Consider the following 25,206-nt stretch of genomic DNA (forward strand, 5'->3'; position numbering starts at 1 on the left):
ACAAACAAGCCCATTCAAAAATGGGCAAGGATATGAACAGATACTTTACAAAAGAAGACATACAGGAGGCCAACAAACATATGAAAAAACGCTCATCATCACTGGTCATTACAGAAATGCAAATCAAAACCACATTGAGATACCATCTCACACCAGTTAGAATGGCGGTCATTAAAAAATCTGGAAACAACAGATGCTGGAGAGGATGTCGAGAAATAGGAACACTTTTACACAGTTGGTGGGAATGTAAATTAATTCAACCATTGTGGAAGACAGTGTGGCGATTCCTCAAGGATTTAAAATTAGAAATCCCATTTGACCCAGCGATCCCATTACTGGGTATATATCCAAAGGATTATAAATCATTCTACTATAAGGACACATGCACATGAATGTTCATAGCAGCAGTGTTTACAATAGCAAAGACCTGGAACCAACCCAAATGCCCAACGATGATAGACTGGATAGGGAAAATGTGGTACATATACACCATGGAATATTACGCAGCCATGAAAAACGATGAGTTCACGTCCTTTGTAGGGACATGGATGAACCTGGAAACCATCATTCTCAGCAAACTGACACAAGAGCAGAAAAGCAAACACCGCATATTCTCACTCATAGGCGGGTGTTGAACAATGAGAAGACATGGACACAGGGAGGGGAGCACTATACACTGGGGTCCACTGGGGGGAAATGGGAGAGGGACGGGGTGTGAGGAGGTGGGAAGAGATAGCATGGGGAGAAATGACAGATACAGGCAAGGGGATGGAAGGTAGAAAACCACACTGCCATGTGTGTACCTATGCAACAATCTTGCATGTTCTTCACATGTACCCCAAAACCTAAAATGCAATAATAAAAAAAAAATTAAAATGAAAAAAAAGGAAGTGATAACAGGCTGATTAGCCTTTGCTATGCTCTTCCTATTCTGGTTATTGATTCCTCTCAATGTCTGGTGATGGCAGATAGACAAAGTATTTATTGTCATGCTATTCCAAATATAAAGAAATGGGAAACAAACCAAGGAAAGTGTTACGTATAGCTTTACTTAATTACTTTTTAAAGGTAGCTATCAAATGTGAATCTTATATCAGGTAAAATTTGGGTGACACAATCATTGTAAAGGGAAAACAAGACTTGGCACTAGGTTTCTTAGACAGTGAGTTGACTTTATGATTACATTAATCTGTACTTAAAAAAAAAAAAAAGAAAGAAATCATGAAGCTGAAAACTAATGGAAGGAAACAAATATGCTCTAGAGTTTAAATCTATGCCCAAGCGATTTTTTTGAAATATGCTGCCTTGCAAGGTACTACTTCATCAGAAAATGCCCTAAATTTATAGTTATTCTTGTCAATATGACACAGAAAAATGACATCAGATATAACCCAGAATGGTCTATAAGAGAGCAAATAAGTTATTTGTGTAATTATTCTCTATAGCTGATTTATTAAACATTCAACAAATATTTATCGCTTGTTAAATCTAATTAACAAACAAATGTCTTTTGAATTGAGCTTAAATATAAAACAGAGCAAAACTGAAAGGCCTCTTGATTTTAGTTATTCTTTAACAAAGACAAATAAAAAAGTAAAGCAAAACAAAAACTGAAAGAGAATATAAATTTTTTGTAAAGATCATGAAATAAGTTTTTACAGTCCTTCATGAGCAGGGCTTATAAGAGCAGAAGAAAAATAACTCTGTTGTTATGCCATCAAATGAAACAACCTGTGGAAACATACCAACAAATCACAGGCACACAGAACTATTGTTCTAACCTAGATATAAATATAAAGCCTGGGAAGAAAAAAAGTGTAACTTGAGAAAAGCAGCAATCAGATTTCAAATAATGGGAATTAAGAATGAAGAAAGCATCATACTGGAAAGTCATCTAAATTCTGAAAATCCAAATCATTGGTTTTGTAGAATCACAGTACTAGAGGATTTGCATTTGCATGGGACAGACAGAGCACACCTGAAAACTCCTTTAGTCTTTATTCAGCAGTAAGCATTTCTTTCATTGATTACTGTTAACATCAGTTTTGATAAGAATAAACTCCCTTAACCACTATTTCGGGAGCAAAGGAAAAATATAAAAACTAGAAAAGGAACAGTTAGGGAGAAACCATAGGGTAAAACCATGAGGCAGCTGGAATAGAACAAGTATGGTATAGGGCAGAGTGGTTTTCATTTAGTTAGTGCTGAATAGATTGAAATCAAAGCTACCAAATGAAAATCTGGAGAATTGATTTTTCAATTTAATAACTTGTTTAGGAAATGAAAATTAGCATCTGGAGTAGCATGACTAGCCACATTAGTAAAAAATATTATATTTCATGTTTCTAAATTAGAAAATGAAATGTCTTAAACCTGAATAAGTCTGCCAGCATATATTTATTCTTAAGAAATTCTTCTACTCTTTGACTTGAATAAACGTTGAGTCACACCTTTCATTAACATTGATATTAGTCATCTACTATATTTTTCAGTAACTAAGAGAACATTTCTTAACAATATCCTCAGCTTCAGTTCCCAAAATGTGTTTCATTCATATACGTTTGCATATATGTATACAGAGATGCCAACTAAGTATTTCTCGAAACAAAATTATAATTAATCTTTTATTAAGATTATAGTACTAGTTTATTCTGAACATTATTAAGCCAGATAGACAAAAATAGACATGTGGCTTCTGTGACTAGCAAAGAGCAATTTGTCCCATTATCTTAAAGAACATTTCCCTAAGTACTTGTATCAGAATTAACTGTGATTTTAAGATGCTCCAGTTCCTAGGTTCTAGGATGAATTTTCTGAACAATTATTAGAAGGCCGAGGAAACTGCTTAAGTGCTTTAGAGTAATTATTTCATTAAATCATTGTATCACACCTATGAAGTAGGAAGCACTACACTAAATACCCATTTTACAAACGACCTTGTTATACATCTAAAAGTAAAAGATCCAGAGTACAAATACAGATATGACTTTCATCATTCAACTACTAAACCATAGCATGATTCTGTCTTCTTCCTAATTTGGGTATATACAGAGGCCTCTTTTGAGATGGAAAAAAAAAAAATGTTATAGTAGATGTGCTCTGTGAATAAGCTAGAATACAAGTACCACAGAAATCCTTTCTCATATTTGATTCCTTCTTTCTACTTATGGTATATTGAAAAGGAAACCAAGAACAAATGGTGAAAAAAAAAGGATATAATTTTAGTTTAACTTGTCTTTCTATGAATCAATCACATAATATGCATAAACAAAAAGGAAAAAATGAGAACTCACAGATCAAAGGAAAAAATGTCTGCTAAAAGGAATACAGCTTTCCTATAAGTCAGTGATTCCTATAAAATGTAGGTATCTGTAGACATTGTGATATTGGTATCTAAAATATACACAGTTTCAGCTATTAAAGGTATCATGAAACTCTGATAGATTCTCAATCTTTATATACTAGCTTACTGAAAGCAGGCCAATATCACATGTTCCATTCTAAAGGTAAGAAGCCTATGGAAAATACTTTCAAAATAATGGGCCTAATAGTCAGGCTTAAAATATATCCTTGCTTTTATCTTACTTTTAAGGAACTCCACTGCCTACAGGTCTTCTCCAAGAACAGATAAGCACTGAAAGATAAGCAAGGCATACCTACCAAAAATGAAAGGACATACGGTCTTTTACCAAAGCCACCCTGCAGTGAGTATTTTTTAAAGTTTGGAATAATAGAAGATGAAAAGAACAAGCAAATGCTCAGCAGATGAAGTCAGACTACGCTTTGTGTTCACATATTTCATAGTAAGAAAAATAGTTTATTAATTCTATGTGTCAACCATTGTCATAAACAACTTACAAACACTAACTCATTTTCTTCTTACAATAATTTTATGGTATTTGAACAGTCACAAATTACAGGAAAATGTAAGAAACTATGATAAAGTAAATGACCTGCACAGTCACACAGCTTTAAATTTTCATAGCTGGGATGGAAATACAGCTTTATGAACTATAAAGTTCATACTGGAAAGTAAAAAATGCATTTAAGCCATTTTAACCAGAAATTATACTTTGGATTAATCTGTAAGAGGTTGTACCAGTTTTGACATAAGCATCTAGGTACAAGTGACACGCTAGCCAAAAGCCATTTGTGAACATCATTTCCATAACCTTCCAGGATGGCAGTAAGAGGATCAGCAAGATCCTGCTGTTCTCATCCCACACAGTAGTCTGTTCTCAGATATTTGCAGTCTATTGTCTCTAGAAGACTTCTCAGCAATATTAACTCACTTTAAGAAGTCCCATAGTAGGTATTATAAGTCCTTTATCTTATACCTTGATACTTCATTTTAATCTCTAAGAACTTCATCATCTACCTGGTGTACAATCTTTTCTATGGAAATGTCTTCATTACTCTAGAAGAATTCAAATAAGAAAAATTCAAAAACCTAATTTAGACTCTTTCCTGTAATAAAACTGTATAATTAAGTAATAAATTTGATTTAATTATGAACTCTTACTTTTTCAAATACATTTCTAGGATAAAAATTTTAGACAATTCAATTCATGATAAAGGTATCTTTCAAAAATAAAACCTAGATTATTCTACAAAAAGCTAGTTGAAATTTTAAGGAAAAATGAGAAAGTGATTAAGATTTTAATTCTTATTTTCTTTCGGAAAAATTGGACAATGAAGTGCTGTGACCATCAATTTAAAAAAGGAGCAAGGATATTTTGGCATTGTGTTCCTAGAAAGACATGTGACTGTCCTGTGATTGAATTAAGCAGACAGTAAAAGGAACACCGATTCTAATGATTTTATTATATTTTACATTATTCTCCAAAATGAAAAACCACACAGGTATTTTGCACTAGTTTAAACCTCTGATATTTTCAGTTTTCCATTTCGCGGGGGATAATGTAAAATGCTATAAAGTCATTAGGACAGGTTTCCCCTTCACTGTCTGCTTCAAAGCAATCATTAAGGGATTTTAGGCAATAAAGACCTCTGACATCTTCCAATGAATTGATACAGAATCTGACCCTGAGCTCCACATAAACTTCTTTACATCTCATACCAAGCATCCATCTCTTCCTAGAGAGTACTTCTCTAGCCTGCTCGACCATATCAAATTCCCACTTTTAAGAGCCATTCTTATTCTGCATACCTCTCTTCTGTAACACTCACCAAAATTAAGATTTAGCATTTATGTATATGATTATTTTATTAATTAGACATTAATAAAATAGGTTCATTGTGAAATGCCAAGTGCTCAGAAATCAAGAGTACCTGCTCCACAGGAAGCACTCAACATAGTCAGCTAAATGAATAAGCAGGTGAATGAGTAAATGTGATAACTCGATAGAAAGAACTCGAGTACAAAGTCAACTACATAGGTTGTATTATTTGTTTTGGTTTTTATTACTCAATCAGAAATTCACTCACCTAATTATTTTCAAACCTAGATCACAGGTACTCACTTCTCCATACAAAATTTATTGTAGTAACATTTCAGTTAAATGTGAGAATTGGTTCCTAAATCCATCTATTTTATCATTATCATAGCTACAAGATTCAAAATTAATATTTGGCAGCCTGGTTCACTGATTTTTCAAAAATTCATCTTATATTACATTCTCTAAGCTGTAGAAAGTCACTTTCTTTTCTAACTCAACAGGAAGCAACAAAATGTTCTTTGGTAAGTAAAAAACAGATAAATGATACCATTGGAAATTTCTAGATCTTTGCTCTCCTAAGAAAGACAAAAACAATGATAAAAATAATAGTAGCCTATCATAAGCCAATTGGTTACTGTGTATCACAGCCTAAGCTACGATATAAATTAATTTATTCCCCACAATAATCCTGTGAAATAGTTATCATCCTCCTCCAACTATTAGAAAAGAAGAAATTAAAGACTGAAGAAGTACTATATCTAAATTTGGGGGTCCACATGAATGAATGCATGAATGAATGAATGAGTGAACAAATGAAGGAGAACCTCTAATAGTTTTAGCCAGAATAAAGGACAATATCAAGAAATAGCTTAGAAGATACGCTTTTATTCACAGAAGTCCTATCAAGCTAAATACTACTCTAACACTAATAACAGCTAACATTGCTCTAACACTAGTTTGTCCCAAATACTCTTCATACAGGGTCCAACATTTAAGTTTATGAGATAAATATAGTAATATAAGTACAATTAGATAAATGTTTATCTACAATCATCAACAAAGAAATTGAGACTGAAAGAGGTTGAGTAATTTACACAATTAACATACATCTGTTAACTCTAGTTGTCTCTATGATTAGTGTGTGCTTAGCCTCTACACTGCTTATTCCTGTTAGTAGTTCCAACTCTGCCTTACCATAGCCAAGTGAATTTGTGCCCCTGAGTCAACAGAGGCTTGTACCGCCCCCCCACGGAGGATATAAAGAGAGCCCAGTGAAAAAAGGTGGGAAAGGACGCTGTGCCTGTTTAATTTTACCTCCTCATTGCCTAGTTAGACCATAGGGAGAGCAGGAAAACGTGTGAAACAAAACAAAAAAAGTAAAAAAAAAGTAGATCATTTAGGACATGAAAGACTCTGAACTTCTATGGTTAGAGAACATATCTGTTGATATTTTTCTTATGAGGACTTCTTGTGAGGAATATGAGTTAATTAAGAATAGTAATTTGAGTAGAACATATATTTCTCTTCATGTATTTACTTAGAAATTTCTATGAAATGGAACTCTAAAATTTCAGGATGATTGAACAATTTATTATGAGAAACATACTACTCTTTACCAAGGTATTTTCTTTTTGGTCTTAACTAATGTATGTTGTGTGATACTGTCAAAAATATATATATATATCTGGAAACCTGGGCATTAGTCTTAGTTCTGGCATTATAAGTTGTATCTGAGTAAGGCATACCCCCTCTACTCCTCAATTCTACCCTTAAAATACTAAAAAATTGGGCAACTTTCCTATAAACATGTTTCTGTGTAAAATATATAATTATTCAACGTTCTTTTAGAAAAGTGAGAGAAGGTGAAAAAAATTGAAAGTATCAAGGAAATACCATTTTAGTTAAATTACACTATTTTTTGCAGTATTTATTAATGTATTTCCAAACAAAAGTATCCTCTCGGACACTGATAAAAATATATGTATTCATCATTTGAGCTACACCTTTTAGAGTGCTCTTTATATGCTAAATCTCATCTCAGAGGTTTCAAATACCACTGTTATTTCTTTCACCATTATATTCAGCATTTACTTTGGGGAAGCTGTTGGCTGAATAATTAAGAGCAGTGATTTTTTTTTTATTTTTTATTTTTGTTACTATTACGTTTTGAGATGGAGTTTCACTCTGTCACCCAGGCTAGAGAGCAATGGCATGATCTCGGCTCACTGCAACCTCTGCATCCTGGGTTCAAGCAATTCTCCTGCCTCAGCCTCCTGTGTAGCTGGGGTACCAGGCACCTGCCACCACATCCCACTAAGTTTTTTTAATTTTCAGTAGACATGTGGTTTCACCATGTTGGCCAGGCTGGTCTCAAACTCCTGACCTCAGGTGATCCACCCACCTTGACCTCCCAAAGTATTAGAATTACAGATGTGAGCCACCACACTCAGACAGAGAGAGCAGTGATCTTTTTAAGGTTACATAGAGTTAAATCCTAGTTCCACTGCCTCCCTGGTGACCTGGGTATGTTCTAGAAGACTCGGTTTCTCACCTCTGATATGGCAGTAATGGTGTTTAGCTTGTGAAGAGTTAAAGTATTAAATAAGATAAATTTTGCAGAGTTCTTTAAACCAGAGCTGGTACACATTAAGCGCCTAGTAAATAGCAGCTATTGATGTTGATATTGATTTATCTATATTTCCATTGAAACTACATTATACAGTTGAGGGAACAGAAGCTCAAAGAGACGAGAACTTTCCCATGAGTGTGCACAATTAGCAAGTAATGAAACTAGAATGTAAAGTTGGCTCTATTGGATTCTAAAGCCTGCACATTTTCCCACAGACCACACTATTTCCGAAGACTGGGGCTCTCACTCATAGACCTGTATATGAAATGTCTTATCTCTTAATCTTTTAATGTTTTGTCCCTGTCTTTAATTAGATTGTAAGTTACTCAAGTGTCTTCTGTTTGTAATTCATATTTATATAATGCTTAATATAAGGTTTTGGCCAGGTAGGATGGTAAGGAAATAGAAAAATTAGCCTCGTTTCTTGGAAAGAAAAAGGAAGCACATACTGCCTGGATTTATATCCTAGCTCTAGAACTTGCTAGCCCTGGAATCCTGGGAATATTCTTTCACTTTTCTATAAATCTATGTCCTTCTTTGTAAGTGAGCATAATAATTATACCTACCTCATAAAGATTAAGTGTATGGGTTAAATGAGATAAGTTATGTGCTGGCACATGTTAAGTACTCAATGAATAAAAGACCTTTTAAATACATTATCAATACTTACCTTTACTTTTATTCTTTCTGATTTATTTTTTCATCCATATAACAGGTGGCCTATGTCAAAGGGTTGCTGTGAGGATTAGATAAGAAATGTATTTATAGTCCTTAGAAGAGTGCTGTCTCATAGTAAATATGGATAATGTGTTCCTTTTATTAATGTGATAATGAGTGCAATATTGTTTTCAAGCTCACAAAGATAGACCACACCTAGGGGCACTTGAGTCCCCCATCTTCCTATGATCCATGCCATCTAGGCTTGGTTATCTAAGGTCTAGTGTCCAAAGCAAATAGACAACTCTCTGCTCATGGTAAAACCAGTACTGCTCACTTATTCTATCAGAGAACATACACACACTGTGGCCAAGGCTTACCCTAAAGAGTTGACTCCGAGTACAGCATAAAGTCATGACTATAAAGGCATCCATGAGTCAGGGGACCATTCTTTACACTGTAGATACCATGTTGCACTGGCCTCTTAAGTGCCATGCAAATCTAGATTTCTTCCATGCCCAGTGATTATTGTAATACTGCAATTTTGTAACATATTCTACTTGGAAATGTGGTAGGAAACATAATTTTTAGTTTGCTGGGTAAAATGAGTGAAAATAGTACCTATGCAGACTATTCTTTTCCTTGGCAAATATGTTACATTATAGATATAACTTCAAATATGATTCTAAGATAATCCTTTTAAATACATGGTCCTTCAATTTAAAATGAATGTAGTTGTGCTTATCTGAAAAAATTATTTTGGAATTTGCAGTGCTGACAATATAGGAGAAAGACTCATGGAACAGTGAAATAATTTTTTCATCTATCTAAAATCCAAGTAAAATTTTTCTATCAACAATATTAACATATGCCTTTCAGTTAAACTTAGCTGATTTAAATATTGAAATATGTGCTTCTGATATCATAGCAAATTATTTTTATAAAATGCTTCCTTCTCTGTGTGTTTTAATTATCACCCTTCAAAAAACAGATCCAGGACTTAGACAATCAACTTATTCATTATTGGAAGTAGTCTGACATGTCCCTAAAACTTCCAGTCTCTTCATTTTTGAAATATGCTAAACATCAAAAGTATTCATAAACAATTATAATGAGTACATTTTTACTATAGGCATAAAATGGCATTAAATTCATTGGGTTTACACTTTGGTGTGCTCTATTTATATTAATATGTCATCAATACAATATTATTTATAGCAGTACAGTGTTATTATTAGATAGTATCATTATACACTAACATATCTCTTAGGACAGAGCACAATACTTTTGGTTGAACAATAATACATTAATTTTTCAAGTGAAGAATCATAGCAATTCAAGGTTTTTGAGGCAATTCCAACAGCTATGTAGTAGTAGCAATAGTATTATTCTCTTTAATATCCTTCCAAGCTGCTTCAAGATCTTTTCATAAACAATTATATAAACTAAAAGGCAGAGCAAGGAAACAATGCTTATAAAGGTCTATTTTAATATGATAGAACATTTTAAATTTCTTCAACCAAATAAACTCCAAAGTTTATATACTCTCATTATCCTTTCTGCTTATTTCCCTAGTTTTGGAGGTCTTAGGCTTAATGATCATTTTGATCATACTACAATTTTATAACATCTTCTAACTGAAAAGTTGGTAGGAAATATAATTTGGTAAATAAATAGAACTCAGTAACTATATGTTTCATAAGTTAGTGAGTAAATGACAGGTTTGCTTATTGGTTTTTATCTGCTTGGTCTTCTTATAAGAAGTTTGATAAGCAAACTACTTCCATCAATGTCAATCATTATCTGATGATTCCTGTGGTGGTGCATGGAATGGTATGTAAATGCTATAAAAAAACAGAATTGTCTCTTTTGTTGACTGTTCTATCTACATACCTATATCAGGTTCTAGCACATGGTGGTTCTTGATATTTGTTGAATAAATATTACATAACATATAATTATTGCCCTCTTTTCATACTAAAGCAAAATAGAAAATAACAAAACCTGTTATATTAAATTATACTCTCTCAAGATATAATTATAACTAAATTATATATTGCAATGAAATTGAATATGGGAGATGTTTCCTGTTTATTGGATGGATATTATGACTGATATGTAGAGAGATTCTGCTCTCATATCTTTGCTAATGTAACCCCTGCCTAGCATTCATCACAATATATTTTAATGATATTTGTCATTCATGATACACATCATGCTTTTTCATTATAACATTTCATCCGTCCTCAAGATCCATTATTCCACCACCCAACCCCATATAGTATAAAGTCCTGCCCAAATGTTCTTCTCTGAAATATTCCTTCCTCAGTTTCCCTTCATCATCAGTATTGCAGGGTGTCCTTTTCAAGAACCCTCTGAGCAACTGTCAGTTAGGTCTATGTCCATGTCTGTCCCTGTCATCTCTCTAAGCCTCCTAAGAGACTTTTTGTAATTCATTGTGTATCTCAAGGGCTTAATACAGTTACTGGCACAGATCAAGTCCTAAATTGCTAAAACTGAAAGAATTAATTAATTTAGCAACATATGTTCTCATAAGACTTAAGAAAACATATTTTAGTAATTTTAATAAAGAAAACCAATTTTTATTATAATTTGTTTAGTAAACCTAAAGTAACAATCCAGAAATTTCAGGGACGGGAAGAAATAGGTAATTATATAACATTTAATGGAACCTAAAGTCAGAATTTTAGTAAATTTATTATTCATTTGTCCCTGATTTGATTACTCAATGTCACTACATTATATATATGCTAAGTAGGAATAACATCAACATTTCCTATTATGGTATGGATATCTAGGAGTAACTTACTATCGTTTGATGCTTACTTTTCAATAATTAGTGTCTTGAGATTATCTTACACAAGAAAAATGAGCTGATTATAATTCCTACATGCACAGTTATTTATATATCTCTCCAGGTTAAAAGAATATACATGAAACACAAATTCTTCTGAGCCCAGTTAAGGCAGTCATGAAAATGAAATAAGATTTCCATCTTTTCTTCTTTTTTACCCGTCTAAACTAAAACACAACAGTTCCCAAACCCCCTCCCCACCCAAACCCCAGGAATTGAATAGATTTTTTTTAATTTTTAATTTTTTATAATTTCTATTTGTCTAGCCTTCCTGTTAACAGTCATGATATTGGTTGAAATTTAGATTCCTGATAATTTAAATTACAGTTTCAAATCTGACGTCTCTTGGGAAATTATCAAAAGATTAGTATAAGGAAAAGGTACAAGCTACAAATGAATGCTCTAAGTTGACAATGAAATAGGTATTCATTTTACTTTATGCTTCTCAGTTGTGTCATGGACCCCCATGGAAGCACTGACTCTTCCCATGTTTAGATTTATAGACATTATTTTCAAAATAAAATATTGTGGGTACTAGGAAGAGGAGAATTACATATAAATAGTAATATTTTGAACAAAGTATATTTTTGCTAAACATTTACAAGGGTAGAATCTATTTTATTTAAACTTAAAAGTCAGATGAGCATAAAACAGCTCTCAGCCAACACAGGATACCAACATGCTCCAGGGAAACTTTTAAGATGTTATCCTAGACTACAAATCCGGGCACCTGAAAAACGAAGCCTCCTTTGCAGTTCATGAAGTGAAGATCCTCTGCTCTCAGTCATCAGATACTTTACTGGAATTGGATAATGTCTATCTTTGCTACAGGACAGTCCAAGAAATTACTGATCTCACCAAATCGCAGAACAGTGTCTTTAGCAACAAAATAATTTTAACTCTGAATTCTACGTTGGATTCATTCACCTTGCCCATGAGTTAAGTAACCATGTAGGTTACATAAAGTCTACAAAATTGTATTAGACCCCACAGACAAGACAAGGGGATTAAATACACGTAATATTTTTTAGATTCTATTTTCTATTATTAAAAGTTATAGCCATCCTTCATACACAAAACTACAAGGAAGTAATAAACTACAGCTGATTATATGTGGTCCTAAATAGTTACTCTAGAGTTATGTGGTAGTCCAACTGTTAACGACTACAAAAAAAGTAATAAAGAAGAATGATGATCATACAGATGAACTGAGTAGTCATTATATTTCAGCCACTTTGCTAGAATCTGTGCCTAAGTTGTATTATTTAATAATGTTCCTATAAAATAGGTACTAATGATATTTTAATTACACAGATGAGGAAACTTAGGTTTAGACAGACTGAGTAATATGTCAAAAGCCTTGGAACTCTAAGAGTTGGAGTCAGGGCACAGATCAAAGTGTACTGGGCTCCAAAGTCATTGATCCTAAACACTGTTGTGTTCCAAGCACAACACAATCAATTAGTAAGATCTAAGGCAAAGGCCATCGTATCCTTTAATATTCTATACGCCAGAAAATTTCTCAGGTACTTATAAAAATGTTGTAGATATAAACCAATTATTGGCTGTAAAACAGGGAAAACCAAGTAAAAAATCCAGTTTGTTAATACTTAACTATAAAATGTACTATTATACTCACTCATCAGGTTCAACTAACTTAACTCATAGCAACGTATAAACCATAATTAATATAGATGTAATGTATTTTACGATTTATTACATGATTCAAGTACAGAGTTCAAAAGTAAAGCAGTCTTTACTTGAAAGACTTTAAAGTATACATGTTTGTGACTCTGGAATTTTCTTAACAAAGACTGACAATAGAACATTTTGTTAGCATTTATAGTTCAAAGACATCTGTAAGTTTTCTCTGGAGCTGACAACAAAGGGACATTTAATAGTGGCACAGTGGTCTGAGAGACTGTTTGTTATGATTTCCATTCTTTTGCATTTGCTGAGGAGTGATTTACTTCCAATTATGTGGTCAATTTTAGAGTAGGTGCCATGCGATGCTGAGAAGAATGTATGTTTTGTGAATTTGGGATGGAGATTTCTGTAGATGTCTATTAGGCTCACTTGGTCCAGATCTGAGTTCAAGTCCTGAATATCCTGTTTAATTTTCTGTCTCATTGATCTCTCTAATATTGACAGTGGGGTGTTAAAGTCTCCCACTCTTATTGTGTAGGAGTCTAAGACTCTTTGTAGCTAATTAAGAACTTGCTTTATGTACCTGGGTGCTCCTGTATTAGGTGCATATATATTTAGGATCGTTAGTTCCTGATGCATTGATTCCTTTACCATTATGTAATGTCCTTCTTTGTCTCTTTTAATCTTTGTTGGTTTAAAGTCCATTTTATCAGAGACTAGGACTGCGACTCCTGCTGTTTTTCCTCTCCATTTGCTTGATAAATCAATCAGTCTCTCACCACAGTGCAATCAAATTAGAACTCAGAATTAAGAAACTAACTCAGAACCACGCAACTTCTTAGAAACTAAACAACTGGTTCCTGAATGTCAACTGGATAAACAATGAAATCAAGGCAGAAATAAATATGTTCTTCAAAACCAAAAAGAATGAAGACACAATGTACCAGAATCTCTGGGACACATATAAAGTACTTTCTACAGGGAAATTTATAGCAATAAATGCCCATCAGAGAAGCAAAGAAAGATCTAAAATTGACACCCTATTGCCAATATTGAAAGAGCTAGAGGAGTAAAATAAAAAAAATTAAAATAAATAAAAAAAAAACTCAAAACCTAGCAGAAGACAAGAAATAACTAAGAACAGAGTAGAACTGAAGAAGATAGAGACACAAAAATTTCTTCAAAAAATCAATAAATCCAGGAGCTGGTTTTTTGAAAAGATAAACAAACTAGACTACTAGCCAGATTAATAAAAATGAAAAGGGAGAAGAATCAAATAGGTGCAATAAAAAACAATAAAGGGGATATCACCACTGATTCCACATAAATAAAAATTACAATCAGAGATTACTACAAACAACTCTATGCACATAAACCAGTTAGCCTGGAAGAAATGGATAAATTCCTAGACACTTGCACCCTCCCAAGCCTAAACCAGGAAGAAGTTGAAACTTTGAACAGACAAATAACAAGGGCTGAAGTTGAAGTAGCAATTAATAGCCAACCAACCAAAAAAACTCCGGGTCCAGATGGGTTCACAGCTGAACTCTACGAGACATACAAAAAGGTACCATTCCTTCTGAAACTATTCCAAACAATTCAAAAACATAAAATGTTTTCCCTCCCAAAACATTTTATGAGACCATCATCATCCTGATACCAAAACGCGGCAGAGAATCAACAAAAAAAAAGAAAACTTCAGGCCAATCTCCATGATGAACATATATGTAAAAATCTTCAATAAAATACTGGCAAACCAATTGCAACAGCACATCAAAAAGCTTATCCATCATGATCAAGTAGGCTTCATCCCAGGGATGCAAGGCTGGTTCAACATATGCAAGTATATAAACATAATCCACCACATAAACAGAACCAAAGCCAAAAACCACATGATTATCTCAATAGATGCAGAGAAGACCTTCGACACAATTCAACAGTGATTTATGCTAAAAAGTTTCAATAAACTAGGTATCAAAGGAACATATCTCAAAATATTAAAAGCTATTTATGACAACATACAGCCAATATCATACCGTATGGGCAAAAACTGGAAGCATTCCCTTTGAAATCCGGCACTAGAAAAGGATGCCCTCTCTCACCACTCCTATTCAATATGGTATTTGAATTTCTAGCCAGAGCAATTAGGCAAGAGAAAAAAATAACGGATATTCGATTAGGAAAGGAGGAAGTCAAATTGTCGCTATATGCAGATGGCATGCTTGTATATTTAGAAGGTCCTATCTTCTCACCCCAAAATCTCCTTAAACTGATAAGCAAATTCAACAAAGTCTCAGGATACAAAATCAATGTGCAGAAATCACAAGCATTTCTATACACCAATAACAGACTGACAGAGAGCCAAATCATGAGCAAACTCCCATTCATGATTGCTAGAAAGGGAATAAAATACCTATGAATACAACTAACAAAGGAAGTAAAGGACATCTTCAAGGAGAACTACAAACCACTGCTCAAGGAAATAAGAGAGGACACAAACAGAGGGGGAAACATTCCAAGCTCATGATTAGGAAGAATCAGTATCATGAAAATGGTCATACTGCCCAAAGTAGTTTATAGATTCAATGCCATTCCCATCAAGCTACTAATGATGTTCTTCACAGAACTGGAAAAAAAATACCTTAAACTATAATGGAACCAAAAGAGAGCCTGCATAGCCAAGATAATCCTAAGCAAAAAGAACAAAGCTGGAGGCATCGTACTACCTGATTTCAAACTATACAACAAAGCTACAGTAATCAAAACAGCATGGTACTGGTACCAAAACAAAGATATAGAACAATGAAACAGAACAGAGGCCTTAAAGGCAATGCCGCACATCTACGACCATCTGATCTTTGACAAACCTGACCAAAAAAGCAATGGGGGAAAGGATTCCCTATTTAATAAATGGTGTTGGGAAAACTGGCTAGCAGTGTGCAGAAAGCAGAAACTGGACCCTCCCTGACACCTTACACTAAAATTAACTCCAGATGAATTAAAGACTTAAGCTTAAGACTTAACAGCATAAAAACCATAGAAGAAAACCTAGGCAATACTATTCAGGACATAGGCATAGGCAAGGACTTCATGACTAAAACAACAAAAGCATTGGAAACAAAAGCCAACATAGACAAATAGGGCTTAATTAAACTCCAGAGCTTCTGTACAGTAAAAGAAACAATCATTAGAGTGAACTGGCAACCAACAGAATGGGGAAAAATTTTTGGAACTACCCATCTGACAAAGGGCTAATATCCAGAATCTACAAAGAACTAAAACAGATTTACAAGAAACAAACAAACAAACCCATCCAAAAGTGGGAGAAGGAAAGGAACAGACACTTTTCAAAAGAAGACATATATGAGGCCAACAAACATATGAAAAAATGCTCATCATTACTGATTATTAGAGAAATGCAAATCAAAACCACATTGAGATACCACCTCATGCTGGTTAGAATGGCGATCATTAAAAAATCTGGAGACAACAGATGCTGGAGAGGAAGTGGAGAAATAGGAACACTTTTACACTGTGGGTGGGAGTGTAAACTAGTTCAACCATTGTGGAAGACAGTGTGGTGCTTCCTCAAGGACTTAGAAATAGAAATTCCATTTAACCCAGCAATCCCATTACTGGATATAAACCCAGATGATTATAAATCATTCTATTATAAAGACACATGCACACGTTTGTTCATAGTGGCACTATTTACAATAGCAAAGACCTGGAACCAACCCAAATGCCCATCGACGATAGACTGGACAAGGAAAATGTGGCACATATACACCATGGAATACTATGCAGCCATAAAAAACGTTAAGTTCGTGTCCTTTGTAGGGACATGGATGAATGTGGAAACCATCATTCTCAGCAAACTGACCCAAGAACAGAAAATCAACCACCACATGTTCTCACTCATAGGTGGGTGTTGAACAATGAGAACACATGGATACAGGGTGGGGAGCATCATACACTGGAGTCTGCTGGTGGGGGCAAGGGAGGGACAGCAGGGTGGTGGAGAGGTTGGGGAGTGATAACATGGGGAGAAATGCCAGATGTAGGTGATGGGATGATGGAGGCAGCAAACCACATTGCCATGTGTGTACCTATTTAACAAGCCTGCATGATCTGTACAGGTACCCCAGAATCTAAAGTACAATAATAAAAAAGTCACAGACAGATGAAAAATATCTATATCTATACAGAAAGTTCTAGATTAGAATACCTTTAGTAACATTTTTACACATGAACATAATTCAGTATTTAAAAACAAACTTGAAAAAGATGTTTATTTTAATATTATGGTGGATATGTAATAACCTATTCTATGAAAAATTATTTCAGAAAAAAGCCGTAAGATATGCCATATTTTACAAAAAATTCAAAATCCTCTAGGAATTATTAACATATATAACAATGTTTTTTACATGCATGTATGTGTATATGTATATATATATATATATGCACATATATATATATGGAGAGAGAGAGAGGGACTGAGAGACATGAATATTGATATCTATCTTGGTTTATATTTGTTTGTAAACTTTTTTCTTCTTGGCAACAATGACAAAAATATAGGACAATTATTTCCCATAGAAATAATTCATATAATTTGCATTAAAAGTAAATCATTATAATTAATTCATCATCATCACAACAATTTTTTTTAAGAATCGAATAGGGTAATTCAAATACCTTGTTTTATACCTCATTAAGATGCCAGCATCAAGGTAAACATATCTGATGTCCTATATGAATTTGTTTCATCATTATTATTCTTATTACACATAGTAATTAAGACATATATATAATATTTTAAATCATTTTTAAATTTCACATATACTATTCTCTTTTAACTATTCTATTTTATAATTTACCAATTTTCATACAAAATTTTAACAATTTTTTTCTATTTAAAATAAATTAGCCTATCATTTCCCCACATCATATATAATATAAAATTAGTATCTAAATAGTGTCACTTAGATTATAAATAATAAAATACTATTCCTCTCCTACCTTCAGATATCTTTATAACAGCAAATGTAATTGTTTTGTTAGGGAATCTAGCAGCAGGCACAGAATTAAAAATTCACCTCTGTGATTTTCATCTTTAGGTAGAATAAAGGTCTCCTGAATTTTAAAAAGAATATTAATATGTACATAAATGAGAAAGGAAGAAAATAGTGGAAATTGATCTTTAGTTCTAAGAATAGTCAAACACAACAGGAATCTTCCCTGCCATAGAGAACAATTTGAGTGTGTTAAAATATAAAATCAACATTTTTTGCAAGTTATATCCAACTTTGATGAACTTGATTTATTGACTTTTCAAATTACTTTGCTTTAAAAAAACTGCATATTTTAATTTTAAATATATTTTTGAAATCATAACAATTTTCTGTATTGGAAGGCCATCTATATACTCTAGGTTTCTGAAGAACATACACTACCTGAATATCCAATTATCTGAGTAAACTGACATAGTGCCAAATAAAATATTTTGTCATTAAACTGTGTCCTTAAAAAACAAAAAGTCTATAAAAGTAAGTATGTGAAATAATAAAACCCTTTAATCATCTAGAGCCAAAATTATACTTCACTCTGACTTAGAAGAACAGAGGTGACTGAACCCTCCTCATAAATAAAAGGCATTTTATGATGATGTACAGAGTACTGCAGTATTCTAACAAGCTATCATGTTTCATTACACAAACCCTATCAAGAAGACATTTTATGGCCTTTCCTTAAGCAGCATGATATAAGTTTCTAGAGTAACAAAATTTAACATTGGAAATAACAGCATAAACAATTCCTATAACTCAGGTCTTTTACAAATGAAGAAACTGAACCAAAGAAGAATGAAGTGGGTATTTAAATCTCACAGCTAGGATATCCAGTCCTTTTTCTATACCTGTCCTGTCTAGCACAGTAGGTACCAGCCAAATGTACTGCTAATTACTTGAAGTATGGTTAACTGGAATTCAGATGTGCTGTAAGTATAAACTATATACTGGATTTTAATGGCAGACTACGGAAAGTAACACAAAATATCTCACCAATAATTTTATTCTAATTCTATGTTGAAAGATAATATTTTGGATATGTTAGATCAAAAATATATTATTAAAATAAATTTCACTTGTTTCATTTTACCCTTTCTAAGTGTGTCTACTAGACATTTTTAAATTACATTCATGGCTCACATTATATTTCTAACTGACAGCACTGTTCTAGGCCATTACATTTTATATTCTTTTACGTATATCTCTTTTTGAGATTCTAAGTACATACAGTAATTTCTTATATTAAATTCCTATCTTTATATTTAGTCAACTAAAATTATTCTCCTTTTTCATTCAAGATTTGATGCTTACATAACCCTAAATACCATGCCTATTAACAAATGCCAAATGAGTATCAGAAATGTTTACGACTTCATCATAACTCTGTCTTTCATAAGGAGCGCTTCTCTTTGTTTCATACTCATTAATTTTACTATTTTATGATGTGTTCCCTAAACTCTACAGTCATCCAAAAAGTATTCTATACTTCAATAAATGCTTACAAGGCAAAGGACTAAAAGGAAAAAGAAGGTATTGAATTTTCATTGCACAGGAGAATAACCAAAGATAATTCCAATAAGAGTAAATTTTTTATTAAACTATGGCAATAGCTAACAGGATTTCTCAAAACTAACAATAATCGTGTTTATGTAATAAGTCAAACTTTAAGTGTATTCTGCCTCAAAGCTTACAGTTGGTAAATTTGAAGGTGTCAGAATAAGGAGAATAACAAGCAAGAAAAATACAACCAAACACCTAAAACACAATAGGTTAGCCTTAACTCAAAGTCATTTTTATCTGATGGACAACAGGGTATCTATATATGTCCTCACTCAACCAATATTTTGAAACCAAGAACCATTTCATAGGGGCAGGTAATAAGTATTTCCCCAAAAACTATTCTGTCTTAAATCCCTAGTATAATTGAGGCTTCTACAATAAGTGAATTCATGAAGGCTGTATGCTCTTTAAGGACTGGAAGATAGTACTTGGTATATTGTCAAGTGCTGGGATTAGGGTGCCTTCATACAAATCGGAGGGACTCTCTTTACTTCTCCCGATGCAGAACTGGTGACCTGACAGACACTCTTGGCCGGCTTTGATTCATTAAATAGGAGTAACAGCTTTTCTTTAGTGAAGTAGTTCCTTTTCCACTTTCTAGTACATAAGAACTGCTGAGAGCTTGTGAAGATGTGGGACATTTTGGAGCGGTATCAAGGAACAGGAGCTGAGAAGTGTATGACAGTGATTACCTCTTAGAAAGACGATCATGTTAGATTTCTCCCAGTCATGGAAATTCCTAGTCCAGGAGCTCTTTTCACAAGCCCAGTGATGTTACTGCTGACAGGATGAGGTTGGATTTTTATTTGTGTAATGCATATTATAGGACATGGAAGATGGCATGATTTTCTTTTTTTAAAGGAAGGATTTAGAAGACAGGCAGAGTCTGCTCTACTACAGAGGGACTCCCTGAACCTGAATACAAATACTCAAAGAATAAAATTAGATGGTGTCTACATTCTTTCTTTATTTTTTTATTCTGAGATGGAGTCTTACTCTACCGCCTAGGCTGGAGTGCAGTGGTGACATTTTGGCTCACTGCAACCTCTACCTCCTAGGCTCAAGCAATTCTCATGTCTCAGTCTCTGGAGTAGCTGGGATTACAGGTGTCCACCATCAGGCCTGACTAATTTTTACATTTTTTTAGTAGAGACAGGTTTCACCATGTTGGCCAGGCTTGTCTTGAATTCCTGACACCAAGAATTCCAACTGCCTTGGCCTCCCAAAGTGCTAGGATTACAGGCATGAACCACCATGCCCGGCCTCTACATTCTTTAAAACTCACATTTCCTAAATGGGGACTTGTGAACCTGTAAAAGATTATGAGACTGTTCCATCTAGATCTTGTCATAAAAAGACTAACTGGTCTGTTTCCATTATTATTTTTAATCAAAAATAAAATATTCTTTAACATTTGGTTTTCCACTTGGGACAAAACACTCCAAGTACATCTCAGGTGATTACATGCAGGCAATAATGGTTATAGAATGAACTTGTTCATTTCTTCCTTTCATAGTCACCAAAATATACCTGGAAATGAGATTTTTTTCACCATTATACTGATTTTACTTTTTAAATGTTAGTCATATATTTTAAATTTTAATGTTTAAGATTTATCTTCAAAATGAATTCTACATATACACAAAAAAACATAAGAAAATCTTATGGAATTTGTATAGGTTTGAAAGAATCATAATATGATATTCTGTAAATTCCCAAGATAGCAGCATCCTAAGGTATCTATAGCATAGAAACTGATATCAAACATTCATATTTTAAAATATATATTTAGTAAGAATAAAATCTGTTCTGGCTTTTCATATATAATTACAAAGTTCATATACATTCTAAATGTATTATATTTTATAGAGGTTTTTGTAAACAACACCTTAAAGCAATCTCCCTTATCTCATCACTGATAAGCAAAATAGAACATATAAGTAAATAGTGTGCTATTTCAGTAGAAATGGAAGAATAAAGTAGTTTCAGTCTGTTCTTGAGCATATGAAGTCTACTAAAATTCTGTCTGTATTTTACTATATTTTACCTCCTAAATCAAATTTCATATGCCATCTTTGAATCTTTCCTTAAAAGTGTATGCCCCTTCTCCTATAAGTCATTAAAAGTAAGTTAAACAATACTGTAATTAGAAAATATTGACATCCTCTATGCTACAGGTATTAACAAAATGGTATTAAAATACTGTTATACCAATCAAAATAATTTTACTTAAAATACTGTTTATTGTATGATGTGAAAAAATAACCAAAATTTTGTTTCTACTTCCTACACAGGTGGGCAATTTTTCTTGTGCTTTAAAATAATCGGTAAGAATCACTTGGTAGTATTTATTTAAAAAAAAATCAATGCATGCCCCTTCACTACAGATTATAATTCACCAGGATACACTTCCAGAATACTTATTATTAACAAAAATACTATGACAGCTAATCTGATTTAGGAGGAATGTAGCCTGTAGATACAGATCAGGTCAATGCTAATAATCCTCAACTATTTAACCTGTATCCTAATAATTATAATCACTAATACACTGGAAAGATTATGGTATGTTCATGACAATGTACCTACACCCAAAAGAATAAAGTGCTAACTAAATAAAAGACAGAGATTTATTTTATTTATGTTTAAATGCTAGACCTAATGCAATGCTGGATCATAACAGATAAGTTATAATTGATGAAGGAACAAAATATCTATGATCTATATAAGTTATCTACCATAGATGCAGGGTACAAAATTCACTATAGATATATGGATTTGTTTTTACAAATGGTAAATACCATAGAGTAATTATTTAAACATTTATTCATTCACTTTTCAAATAGTAATTGAGCATCTAACCAGCACTGGGGCAGTAGTAGTAATATGACAACCATTACTTCTGGATTTCCATCCGTGTAAATGAAATCAGGCATTGGTTACATTTTATTTAACAAAAATTATGAATATGTATATATACACACACACACTCATACACACACACACATCAATGAAGGGTATCAAGAGGTAGAGAAGTAGACAAATTCTCAGCTTCTCAGCAGAAGCAAAAGTATGTGGGAGTCACTGAGACAGGAAAAACTGAAGTAGATACTAGAAGGCCATTGTGGATGGAGAGTGCACTGTAAGTGGGGAGTGGTATTAGCTGAAGCAGGGAAATAGGCACAGCTAAGTAATATAAGAACTTATAATTCATGACACTGCTGATAATGTACTTTATATTTGGGGCAATAAAAAGCCTTTGATACTTTTTATGAGGATAATTCCATTTTCAAAATCATATTTGCATTTTTTAAATGTCTGTTGTTTCTGTGTTAAAATGAGTGTAGTAGGACAAAAGCTAAAGAAAGACCAGTTAAGAAGCAACTGCAAGAAAAAAAAATCCTAAACTTTATATGGAATCACACAAGACCCAGAATAGTCAAAGCTATCCTAAGCGAAAATAACAAAACTGGACGCATCACATTACGTGACTTCAAATTACACTACAGAGCTAGAGTAAACAAAACAGCATAGTACTGACTAAAAACAGATGCACTGACCAGTGGAACAGAATACAGAACAGAAACAAATCCATTTATCTACAGTGAATTCATTTTAGACAAAGATTCCAATTGCATACCTTGGGGAAAAGACAGTCTCTTCAATAGATGGTGCTGAGAAAACTAAATATCCTTATGTAGAAAAACGAAACTAGACCTCTGTATCTCTCACCATCTGTGGGGGAAATCAAAATGGATTAAAGACTTAATGCTAAGACTTCAAACTATGAAACTACAACAAGAAAACACGAGAGAAGCTCTCCAGAACGTTGAACTGGGCAAAGGTTTCATGAGCATTATCCCACAGACACAGGCGACCAAAGCAAAAATGGACAAATGAGATGACATCGAGTTAAAATGCTTCTGCAAAGCAAAATAAACAATCAACATAGTGAAGATACAACCCATAGAATGGGAGAAAATATCTGCATACTACCCATCTGACAAGGGATTAATAACCAGAATATATAAGGAGATCAAACAACTCTATAGGAAAAATATAATAATCCAATTTAACAATGAGCAAAAGGTCTAAGTAGACACTTCTCAAAAGAAGACATACTAGTAGCAAACAGGTGTATGAAAAGATGCTCAACATCACTGATCATCAAAGAATGCAAATCAAACTAAAGTGAAATATCATTTCACCCAGTTAATACGGCTTATATCCAAAAGACAGGAATAGCATATACTGTCAAGGAGGTGGAGAAAAGGCCACCCTTATAAACTGTGGGTAGAAACGTAAATTATTACAACCACTATGGGGAACATTTTGGAAGTTACTTCAAAAACTAATTAGAGTTACCATACAATCCAGCAATCTCACTGCTAGGTATAGATGCAAAAGAAAGGAAATTAGTATATTGAAGAGAAATCTGCACTCCCATATTCATTGCAGCACTATTCACAACAGCCAAGATTTGGAAACAACCTAGGTGTCCATCAACAGAAGACTGGATAAAGAAAATGTACATAGATGAAAGTACTATTCAGCCACACACACACACACACACACACACACACAAAAAAAAAAAAAAAAAAAAAAAAGCAAAATAAGTCAGGCACATAAAGACAGACATCATATATTCTCACTTATCTGTGGAATCTAAAAATTGAAACAGTTAAACTTATGGATATAGAGAATAGAAGGATGGTTACCAAAGGCTGAGAAGAGTAGTCTGTGTGGAAAGACACTATATGGGAGAGGGAAAGTCATTGTAACTGGAGGAATGGTTAACAGCTACAAAAGGCGGGGCATGGTGGCTCTTGCCTGTAATCTCAGCAATTTGGGAGGCCAAGGATGGGCAAATCACCTCAGCTCAGGAGTTTGAAACCAGCCTGACGAACATGGTGAAACCCCAATCTCTACTGAAAATACAAAAATTAGCCAGGCGTGGTGGCACACACCTGTCATTCCAGCTACTCAGGAGGCTGAGGCAGAAGAATTACTTGAACCCAGGAGGCAGAGTTTACAAATGAGCCCAGATCATGCCTGCCCTACAGCCTGGACAACAGAGTAAGACTCCATCTCAAAAAAAAAAAAAATGCTACAAAAAATAGAAAGAATAAATGAGATCTAGTATTTACTAATACAACAGGGTGACCATAGCATAAAAATAATTTAGTTGTTCATTTTAAAATAACTGAAAGTATATTTGGATTGTTTAAAATACAAAGGATAAATGTTTGAGGTGATGGATACTCTTTTTACCCTAATGTGATTACTATGCATTGCATGACTATATCAAAATACTTCATGTAACACATATAATTACATATATACTTACATATATATATATACACATACTATGTACCCACAAAATTTAAAAATTATAAAACAAGAAAATGTGAAGGAAAAAAGGAAGTAACTGCTCTAATGCAAGCAGAGGACAAAGGTGTCATGTGCTAAGGTGGTAGCAGTGGGAATGGAGAAGTGAAAATGACAAGGCTCCAGTTCATAAATAGGATTATTTCCCCAGAATTTTTACCATTCTTATTAGTAGACTATGCTTACATTATTTATTTC

General features: G+C 33.5%; 1 long non-coding RNA gene across 13 annotated transcripts in view; it reads right to left on the bottom strand.

The window, feature by feature from the left end:
* LOC141583742 (uncharacterized) overlaps positions 1-25,206 on the bottom strand; it is a 912,164-nt gene that overhangs the window by 777,508 nt on the left and 109,450 nt on the right. The window contains exon 3 of one of the 13 annotated variants that reach the window (XR_012516618.1): positions 23,261-23,355. The exons of the other annotated variants lie outside the window; for them this stretch is intronic. This is a non-coding gene — a long non-coding RNA (uncharacterized LOC141583742). The remainder of the gene's footprint in view (positions 1-23,260; positions 23,356-25,206) is intronic. 13 annotated transcript variants of the gene reach the window in all.

This window comes from Saimiri boliviensis, chromosome 2, assembly GCF_048565385.1.
Source record: "Saimiri boliviensis isolate mSaiBol1 chromosome 2, mSaiBol1.pri, whole genome shotgun sequence".
NCBI classification, from domain to species: Eukaryota; Metazoa; Chordata; class Mammalia; order Primates; family Cebidae; genus Saimiri; species Saimiri boliviensis.